This window comes from Toxorhynchites rutilus, chromosome 3 (assembly GCF_029784135.1).
Source record: "Toxorhynchites rutilus septentrionalis strain SRP chromosome 3, ASM2978413v1, whole genome shotgun sequence".
NCBI classification, from domain to species: domain Eukaryota; kingdom Metazoa; phylum Arthropoda; class Insecta; order Diptera; family Culicidae; genus Toxorhynchites; species Toxorhynchites rutilus.
The window spans coordinates 108,061,937-108,072,127 of record NC_073746.1 but is presented as its reverse complement, the minus strand read 5'-3'; the positions used below and the strand labels follow the sequence as shown (position 1 = coordinate 108,072,127).

Here is a 10,191-nt window from a genome sequence, read left to right as displayed (position 1 = left end):
ATTAATTATATTGTTAATGTCACAAAAGGTTCACAATGACATTTTCTATGTAGATACAGCGAAAAAAATTATTACACGTAAGACGGCTTCGTCTTTATGTAAGCAATTTGCCGGCAGTTTCTCCTATGGTCAATTCTGTAACCCGGTGGACACGCGATTGGAGCAGATATCACATGATAAGAACCAGGTGCCTGTGGAATAGAACAATTAGTAGAACCCATTTTACGGTTTACCCATGCGTACTCACAATATTCAGCGAAAATCTTTTCTGTACAAGGTGATGTTCATGACCGTGGAAAGACGCAACAGTCGCGGAAGATCCAGCCATAGCATTACCCATGCCGTCTAAGAAACCAAATCTGCGTCAAGCTGATATTCTTCTCAGCTAGCTGAGTAAAAATGTTCACATTGAAGTATTACCCCACGACAGTCTCACGGTATCAGTAAATGAATGTTTGACCGTAACTAATTTTGTTATCCTTGACGAATATAATCTACAATTTAATTAGTAAAAAACAAATATCGAGAGTAGCCATCACCAAGCATATTGCTGGTGAACGTTGAATTACGGCGTTTTGATCATCATGAATATACTGGCAGTTGTGCAGAGTTTTTACGAAAACCATGATTCAGTTCGAGAAACTCATCTCGCTATTCGTCTATTCTAAGGTCGAAAAAATCGTCCAGCAGCGCAATAAATTCGAGCTACCATGGATCATAACTGGCGCATAACTTTCACAATACACGTGTCATCAGAGACGTCTTAAAGTGCGTGACAACGCGTGTTACGTTTTATGGTCCGGTGAAAGCATTCGTCTGTTTTCACGCAAAAGTTACGCCTGTCAGAACACAACAATTAATGGTGACTATTCAGCAACATTTTCGTTACCACATTTGAGTGCACTTTTCATCGAGAAGTTACATACTCATTATCGAAATGGTTATCTATTTGTAAAGTACGTATCAATGCAAGCTGGGCTGCCAACTATTGAAAGGCACTTAGCTTCGTAAAAATATCTTCATCCGAAAAAAAACAACATGATTTACGCATAAAACAAACACACATGAACATGAATATTCCCTCTTTTTTTAATATGGTTCACACTAATAATAAATAATTTAACAATTTTACATTTAATACAATACATAAATTATATGTCCCACATTGTCACAGAAAGTATACTATCACTTTTTCTATTCCAATAACAGCAAATGATGAGATTAGGCGAGTGGAAGACTTCTTTCAAAAACTGGCAACCTTCCGGCAATTACCCTTGTGGTCTGCTTTATAACCGGGTGGGCAGATTGTGGGTGCTGATATCACACGGTACGCACTTGTCACCTGCGCAATAAAGCAATTTAGACGACCGATTTCGCCGTCAATCTACGCATACTTACATGTTTTGGAACAATTATTTCCTCCATTACATCTTGCGTATGATCGTGGGAAGATCCCTCGTCGGATATAGGCACAATAGGCGTGGGAGACCTAGACTTCGTATTGCCCATTGCCCTCGACTAAACTGTTTGATCTGCCCCAAACTGGTAGACTGCCCAGACTAACTGCACGCAAATGTTTATATGAATTTCGCACTCGACTAGACTCATTTATCAGCTAACGCCTGCTTAAAAGTAACGACTCAACGACAGATTTCGAGAAAACCACCTAATTTCGATGACCTTAGCAAATCTTATCTGCAGTACGATTACCTGAAGGTAAATATCGGAAGTATCAATCGACAAACACACCTTTCTGTTGTACGCAGAATTTTGTACGTTTCAGCAAAGTCTGACAAAGTCTGTAATAATTTCCCTTGAAAGTTCTACTAGCACTCTGGTTTGGTGTGATCAATGTAAAAAATATGCGAAACGTCATCAAATGCAAAGAACTAGAAAGCGGAAAATAATGTACAGAATATGATAAGATACATGTGACGGTGTTGAAGCTGCTTGTTATCTGATCGATAAAATTCACTCCGCGATACCGATACCTATTCATATTTTGAACAGTCGATACATCACTTCGTTCTTATGAGCACCATTTCATAGTTGATGGGTAGTCAATCTTCAATGATATTGCAAGCTCAGCAAGGGCCTGATTCAAATTTATGACGTAATGGCTTCATCCCTTCTGAATTGGAATCTAGTGCTATATCTGGAAATAGCATTTGCAATCGTTAATCGGTAATAGGATCATGGAATCCACTAGGTGATCACGTTGAAGTAGTTCGGTTGATGTTTTGGAAGATGCTGGCAGGGTTGTGTATATCCCTCCGATTTGACGTATATGTCTTTTTTTACATTCAATATTAAACTTCAAAAAAAATTTAGTGTCATTCTGCAATAAACAAAATAACTTGATTGTTCAGCGTATTATAAATGATTGTTTTTGAATTTGAATTTTTTTAACATGCAAAAAATCGACCTTCCTTTGTACTTTTGTTACAACGTTGTCTCGAGAACCCTAAGTTCAAAAAATCAACACACAGATCGCCATCATGCATCTAATCATATGGCATCTTTTGCTCATTCCAGATCTTGGAAATAACCCAATGAAGTGCCCTCTTCAGCTTCTTTCGTCCAAACTAAAAATACTCGCCTAGTAACTGTTCTACCCATCGGGTCCGTTGTTCTTCCAGAATCTCCTGCAATTCAGATGATGGGACCCTTTCGTCGGCTCTTCTTGGTCAATTTATTTTTCGCCTGTGTCCACTGCGTCGCCATTTAGCTATTACTCGTAAAATTGCATCCACCTGTTGACCACTTCGCTTTCCTTGATAAGAATATCACCGTTCAGATTCTTGCACATATCAGTACGCCTTTACGAGAGCGATTTACCTTCTCATAGATGTTCCGGATCTCAATAGAACAGTAGCGATGTTCTCGTCGCAGGCTCCCGCTGGAACTTTTTCGCTCTGAGAATCGAGGTCTAGTGATTTCGAATGACTTAATTCTCGTCGATCAACTGCTGACATTCTCTACCGCACCAGTCATTGAAAGTGGTCAGAATTACTACCAAACTGCACTGCCAAATGCAGCTTCCACAGAACACTGACGGGGAAACTTATAAATACCTCGAATTCCGACAGCTCAAGCCGAAACTGAGAGACAAGCTCTTCAATCGAGTGGAATGTGTCCAAAAGACACTCCTGAATGCGAGGAACAAGCTACGCGCGATCAGCAATTTCGTGGTTCCACTGCTGACCTTCAGTTTTGGAGTCGAATGAAGCAAAACTGACCCGAAGACCTTGCGAGGAGGACGAGGAAAGCATTCAGAGGGGACGGAATGCAGCATCCTCAATCGGCACTGGAGAGAATGAAGAATCATCGACATATTTTCACTGTTTGTTGCCCAGGTACGTCAATTGCGCGAGTACTTCGCGGAACGCGCAATACCAGGCTATCTGTGCCGCTTACAGAGGATACAACGCTCTGTACCACCCCCATCAACTGGAGCGGCCAAACGTCAACAAGGCTGCATCTAATCTGTGGCTCACGCGTGGTGAACACTCTTCAGTAATAGAAGCCTACATGGTAACCATCCAGAACAGGATAAGGTTGACAAGGAATTGCAGGCGGTACGTCTGACATCAAGACGTTGATGGCATTTGCCGGATGTAAAGGGTGTGTCACATCAAATTGCATCACGGAAAAAACGCTGTAGAAATTCGCCCAGTAGACCGATCCTTTTGAAAATTTTAGACAGTAAAATAAAAACTATTAAACAGCTTTTGGCATTTTCTTTTTATTCATACTTCGAGCCCAAGCCCGTATGCTCGCACCTCCCTCTTTACCCCGTCCATAAGGTTCTGTACAACGTCAGGTTGTAGTTTTTTTTGAACATAAATCCATTTTCTCTTGAAGTTCGCCTCCGATTTGACAACTTTTGAGTTCTTCCGGAGGGCCTGCTTCATAATCGCCTAATATTTCTCTATTGGGCGAAGCTCCGGCGCGTTGGGCGGGTTCATTTCCTTTGGCACGAAGGTGACCCCGTTGGCTTCGTACCACTCCAACACGTCCTTTGAATAGTGGCACGAAGCGAGATCCGGCTAGAAGATGGTCGGGCACTCGTGCTGCTTCAATAGTGGTAGTAAGCGCTTCTGTAGGCACTCCTTAAGGTAAACCTGCCCGTTTACCGTGCCGGTCATCACGAAGGGGGCGCTCCGCTTTCCGCAAGAGCAGATCGCTTGCCACACCATGTACTTTTTGGCAAACTTGGATAGTTTCTGCTTGCGAATCTCCTCCGGAACGCTGAATTTGTCCGGCAGCTGACGAAAGTCCGCTTTGACGTAGGTTCCGTCGTCCATTACCAGGCAATGCGGCAGGATTAATTCACGACGCTCTTTTTCGTTCGACGACATTTTTCCAAATTTACGAAAAATTGACAGTGAAGCATGACCAACGTGATCTATACACTCTTATCTGATTATAAGCGAAAGCTGAAGATATAATTCTTAAAAATTAAATTTCTACAGCGTTTTTTCCGTGATGCAATTTGATGTGACACGCCCTTTATCATCAACCCAAAGTAAATATAGAGCACATTATGGGAGGCTATCCCGTGATGACCCCTTTGCCGTGAAGTTGCCAACCTAGAATAGCACTTCAGGTCTTGGTCCCTGTCCCTGTCGTAGAAGGCGACTAATAGGGTGACAATGCGAGTAAGGGCGCGGTAAATACTATGGAGATAGCACGAGGGAAATACCGTGTGCAGCCGCAACGGATCCTGATTACGACATACTGGTTATTATATGGAAAACGGACATGATACGGGAACCATTGAGATTTGACGCAAAAGGCTGACAGTCGTGCCATCTTGCTCCCTAAGAATTCTACAAATTCTACAGAAACCGAGAGTAATATTGAAGAGGCAAGCATCTTTGCCAAAAGGGGACGGGAGATGAGATCATCAACACTGAGCCAACCGCCAGCACCAACACTCACAAGCGACAAATATAACGGAGAGCAGCGAAACCTGCAATACGAGAAATCTACGCGAGGTGAATCCAAAAGAACAACTGAGGAACTTTACGAATACATTAAGCCTCGCGGTAACGTTCACGCCGTCATAATGACCTTGACGATTAAAATCAAATCGGTGCTTTCAGCAGCCGAACGCGAACATCAATTCTGGAGAGCAAAAGCAGAAAAGGTGGAGGACGCACTGATGTGCAGAGTAAGGCGATAGAAGTGGTTCCGACACCAATGGGTGACACTACCCCGTTAATACGTTGAGTGCCACGGTTCTATAGATGCTCTATGGAAATTTTTGAACGTATTGGAGCCAATGTTTCTTATCGTAGTGGAGGGTATTTTTACTCGAAAGGGAATGCATATAAGCTTATATGCTTATATTAGTTACCTTTATTATCATATGTTCTACTGTCAGTCACTGGTGACTGCCCTGTGCGAAAACTCGGTGTCGGTCACCGGTGACTGACGTGGCAGTCAACGTGTTAACAGCGAAAAGGAAAATAATAACTCCTGAAGAGGAAAGGGCTCCAAAAGAACAGAAAGTTGATAGCGAAGTGGCTATTAGTGAAAACAGTCGGAATAATGACGAGATAAATGAGTGAAAAAAGATCTAAAAAAAACCAAAATATGAAGAAAAAGAAACTAAAGCCTAGGCAGGAGAGGTCCAAGCCAGACGCTCTGATTGTGGCTACAGCGGGCGCTGCTACATACGCTGAGATTGTGCGAAAAATAAAAGAAAATCTCGGAGAAAACTTGGCCAAAGTAAGAATTGCTGTTCGAAAAGAAATCGTTGATCGTTGGGCGAAACAGTGAAAGTGAGAGCGTTGTCCCAAGAAACAGTGGTGAAATGTAGAAACCTGGATAAGATCACTACAGAGACCGAGTTGACAGAAGCCCTGAATGAACAGTTTGAGCTGGGAGAAGTCTCCATAACAATCCGGCTGAGGAAAGGATTCGGAAGTACTCAAATAGCAATCTTAAGACTACCAAGAACCGCAGCAAGCAAACTATTGAAGGTTGGTAAAATGAACTTCCAGCAGCATGATTCGATGAACTGGCCAGCAACACCATATAGTGATAATGAAGAACACGTCAAGAGAATGTCCACAGAAGAGCTGTTTGCGGCGGCAAAAGAACTGAAAATAAATAATGCACCTGGCCCCGACGGAATCCCAAATGTGGTCCTCAAAGCCTCAGTCCAAGCGAATCCAGACCTTTGCAGAGAAGCAACGATACAAAAGTGTCTGGACGAAGGATGCCTCCCAGATATTGGGAAGAGGCAGAAACGGGTACTGTTACCGAAACCAGGAAAGCCGCCAGGATAACCTTTTTCTTATAGACCTACTGGATACCCTCGGAAAGCTGCTGGAAAAGATAATTCTAAACAGATTGACGAAGTGCACAGAAAGTGATAACGGACTCTCGAAGAAGCAGTTCGGGTTCCGGAAGTATAAATCCACGGTGGATGCTATCCTATTAGTTGCAGAAGCAGCCAAAAAAGCTTCAGTGCAGAAAAGGCGTGGAAATCGATATTGCGTTATAATAACGATTGACGTGGAACATGCTTTCAACAGTGCCAGTTGGGAAGCTATTGCCGAAGCACTGCATCGAATGAAGATAGCGAACTATTTGTGCCAGATCCTGAAAAGTTACTTTCAAAACCAAGTTGTGGCTTATGACACAGAGAAGGGACAATTTACCAAAAAGTAGTTGACACTGTTGTGGCGAGTTTAGATGATGCTTTTATTTACTTGGTTGACTTTTTTTTTATTTGGCCCATGACACAAAGAACATGACGATCGATTGAATGCCTTAACACTTTGATAGCCCCGTCCACCTTTTTTTTTTTCAATTCGTCTAAGTATATGGGTATCGAACGAAAAGGGTTTGAGTAGTAGAACATACTTATTTGTGAAAATGCAAACCCTAAATGGCGATATATATTTTTATTCCAAAACCCCATCAATATGGATATCAAATAAAAAGACCTGACTAGTGACATTAGATCATGAATATACTGGCAGTTGTGCAGAGTTTTTACGAAAACCATGATTCAGTTCGAGAAACTCATCTCGCTATTCGTCTATTCTAAGGTCGAAAAAATCGTCCAGCAGCGCAATAAATTCGAGCTACCATGGATCATAACTGGCGCATAACTTTCACAATACACGTGTCATCAGAGACGTCTTAAAGTGCGTGACAACGCGTGTTACGTTTTATGGTCCGGTGAAAGCATTCGTCTGTTTTCACGCAAAAGTTACGCCTGTCAGAACACAACAATTAATGGTGACTATTCAGCAACATTTTCGTTACCACATTTGAGTGCACTTTTCATCGAGAAGTTACATACTCATTATCGAAATGGTTATCTATTTGTAAAGTACGTATCAATGCAAGCTGGGCTGCCAACTATTGAAAGGCACTTAGCTTCGTAAAAATATCTTCATCCGAAAAAAAACAACATGATTTACGCATAAAACAAACACACATGAACATGAATATTCCCTCTTTTTTTAATATGGTTCACACTAATAATAAATAATTTAACAATTTTACATTTAATACAATACATAAATTATATGTCCCACATTGTCACAGAAAGTATACTATCACTTTTTCTATTCCAATAACAGCAAATGATGAGATTAGGCGAGTGGAAGACTTCTTTCAAAAACTGGCAACCTTCCGGCAATTACCCTTGTGGTCTGCTTTATAACCGGGTGGGCAGATTGTGGGTGCTGATATCACACGGTACGCACTTGTCACCTGCGCAATAAAGCAATTTAGACGACCGATTTCGCCGTCAATCTACGCATACTTACATGTTTTGGAACAATTATTTCCTCCATTACATCTTGCGTATGATCGTGGGAAGATCCCTCGTCGGATATAGGCACAATAGGCGTGGGAGACCTAGACTTCGTATTGCCCATTGCCCTCGACTAAACTGTTTGATCTGCCCCAAACTGGTAGACTGCCCAGACTAACTGCACGCAAATGTTTATATGAATTTCGCACTCGACTAGACTCATTTATCAGCTAACGCCTGCTTAAAAGTAACGACTCAACGACAGATTTCGAGAAAACCACCTAATTTCGATGACCTTAGCAAATCTTATCTGCAGTACGATTACCTGAAGGTAAATATCGGAAGTATCAATCGACAAACACACCTTTCTGTTGTACGCAGAATTTTGTACGTTTCAGCAAAGTCTGACAAAGTCTGTAATAATTTCCCTTGAAAGTTCTACTAGCACTCTGGTTTGGTGTGATCAATGTAAAAAATATGCGAAACGTCATCAAATGCAAAGAACTAGAAAGCGGAAAATAATGTACAGAATATGATAAGATACATGTGACGGTGTTGAAGCTGCTTGTTATCTGATCGATAAAATTCACTCCGCGATACCGATACCTATTCATATTTTGAACAGTCGATACATCACTTCGTTCTTATGAGCACCATTTCATAGTTGATGGGTAGTCAATCTTCAATGATATTGCAAGCTCAGCAAGGGCCTGATTCAAATTTATGACGTAATGGCTTCATCCCTTCTGAATTGGAATCTAGTGCTATATCTGGAAATAGCATTTGCAATCGTTAATCGGTAATAGGATCATGGAATCCACTAGGTGATCACGTTGAAGTAGTTCGGTTGATGTTTTGGAAGATGCTGGCAGGGTTGTGTATATCCCTCCGATTTGACGTATATGTCTTTTTTTACATTCAATATTAAACTTCAAAAAAAATTTAGTGTCATTCTGCAATAAACAAAATAACTTGATTGTTCAGCGTATTATAAATGATTGTTTTTGAATTTGAATTTTTTTAACATGCAAAAAATCGACCTTCCTTTGTACTTTTGTTACAACGTTGTCTCGAGAACCCTAAGTTCAAAAAATCAACACACAGATCGCCATCATGCATCTAATCATATGGCATCTTTTGCTCATTCCAGATCTTGGAAATAACCCAATGAAGTGCCCTCTTCAGCTTCTTTCGTCCAAACTAAAAATACTCGCCTAGTAACTGTTCTACCCATCGGGTCCGTTGTTCTTCCAGAATCTCCTGCAATTCAGATGATGGGACCCTTTCGTCGGCTCTTCTTGGTCAATTTATTTTTCGCCTGTGTCCACTGCGTCGCCATTTAGCTATTACTCGTAAAATTGCATCCACCTGTTGACCACTTCGCTTTCCTTGATAAGAATATCACCGTTCAGATTCTTGCACATATCAGTACGCCTTTACGAGAGCGATTTACCTTCTCATAGATGTTCCGGATCTCAATAGAACAGTAGCGATGTTCTCGTCGCAGGCTCCCGCTGGAACTTTTTCGCTCTGAGAATCGAGGTCTAGTGATTTCGAATGACTTAATTCTCGTCGATCAACTGCTGACATTCTCTACCGCACCAGTCATTGAAAGTGGTCAGAATTACTACCAAACTGCACTGCCAAATGCAGCTTCCACAGAACACTGACGGGGAAACTTATAAATACCTCGAATTCCGACAGCTCAAGCCGAAACTGAGAGACAAGCTCTTCAATCGAGTGGAATGTGTCCAAAAGACACTCCTGAATGCGAGGAACAAGCTACGCGCGATCAGCAATTTCGTGGTTCCACTGCTGACCTTCAGTTTTGGAGTCGAATGAAGCAAAACTGACCCGAAGACCTTGCGAGGAGGACGAGGAAAGCATTCAGAGGGGACGGAATGCAGCATCCTCAATCGGCACTGGAGAGAATGAAGAATCATCGACATATTTTCACTGTTTGTTGCCCAGGTACGTCAATTGCGCGAGTACTTCGCGGAACGCGCAATACCAGGCTATCTGTGCCGCTTACAGAGGATACAACGCTCTGTACCACCCCCATCAACTGGAGCGGCCAAACGTCAACAAGGCTGCATCTAATCTGTGGCTCACGCGTGGTGAACACTCTTCAGTAATAGAAGCCTACATGGTAACCATCCAGAACAGGATAAGGTTGACAAGGAATTGCAGGCGGTACGTCTGACATCAAGACGTTGATGGCATTTGCCGGATGTAAAGGGTGTGTCACATCAAATTGCATCACGGAAAAAACGCTGTAGAAATTCGCCCAGTAGACCGATCCTTTTGAAAATTTTAGACAGTAAAATAAAAACTATTAAACAGCTTTTGGCATTTTCTTTTTATTCATACTTCGAGCCCAAGCCCGTATGCTCGCACCTCCCTCTTTA

General features: G+C 41.9%; 2 long non-coding RNA genes across 2 annotated transcripts; both read right to left on the bottom strand.

Moving 5' to 3' along the window:
- Positions 1-1,067: 1,067 nt before the first annotated feature.
- On the bottom strand, positions 1,068-1,782 carry LOC129777336 (uncharacterized). Its single transcript, XR_008743230.1, has 2 exons — positions 1,399-1,782; positions 1,068-1,342 (listed from the first exon to the last, which is right to left on the bottom strand). It is a non-coding gene; the product is annotated as an uncharacterized LOC129777336 (long non-coding RNA).
- Positions 1,783-7,465: 5,683 nt separating this feature from the next.
- On the bottom strand, positions 7,466-8,180 carry LOC129777337 (uncharacterized). The gene is made up of 2 exons (XR_008743231.1): positions 7,797-8,180; positions 7,466-7,740 (listed from the first exon to the last, which is right to left on the bottom strand). It is a non-coding gene; the product is annotated as an uncharacterized LOC129777337 (long non-coding RNA).
- Between the last annotated feature and the right edge of the window lie 2,011 nt (positions 8,181-10,191).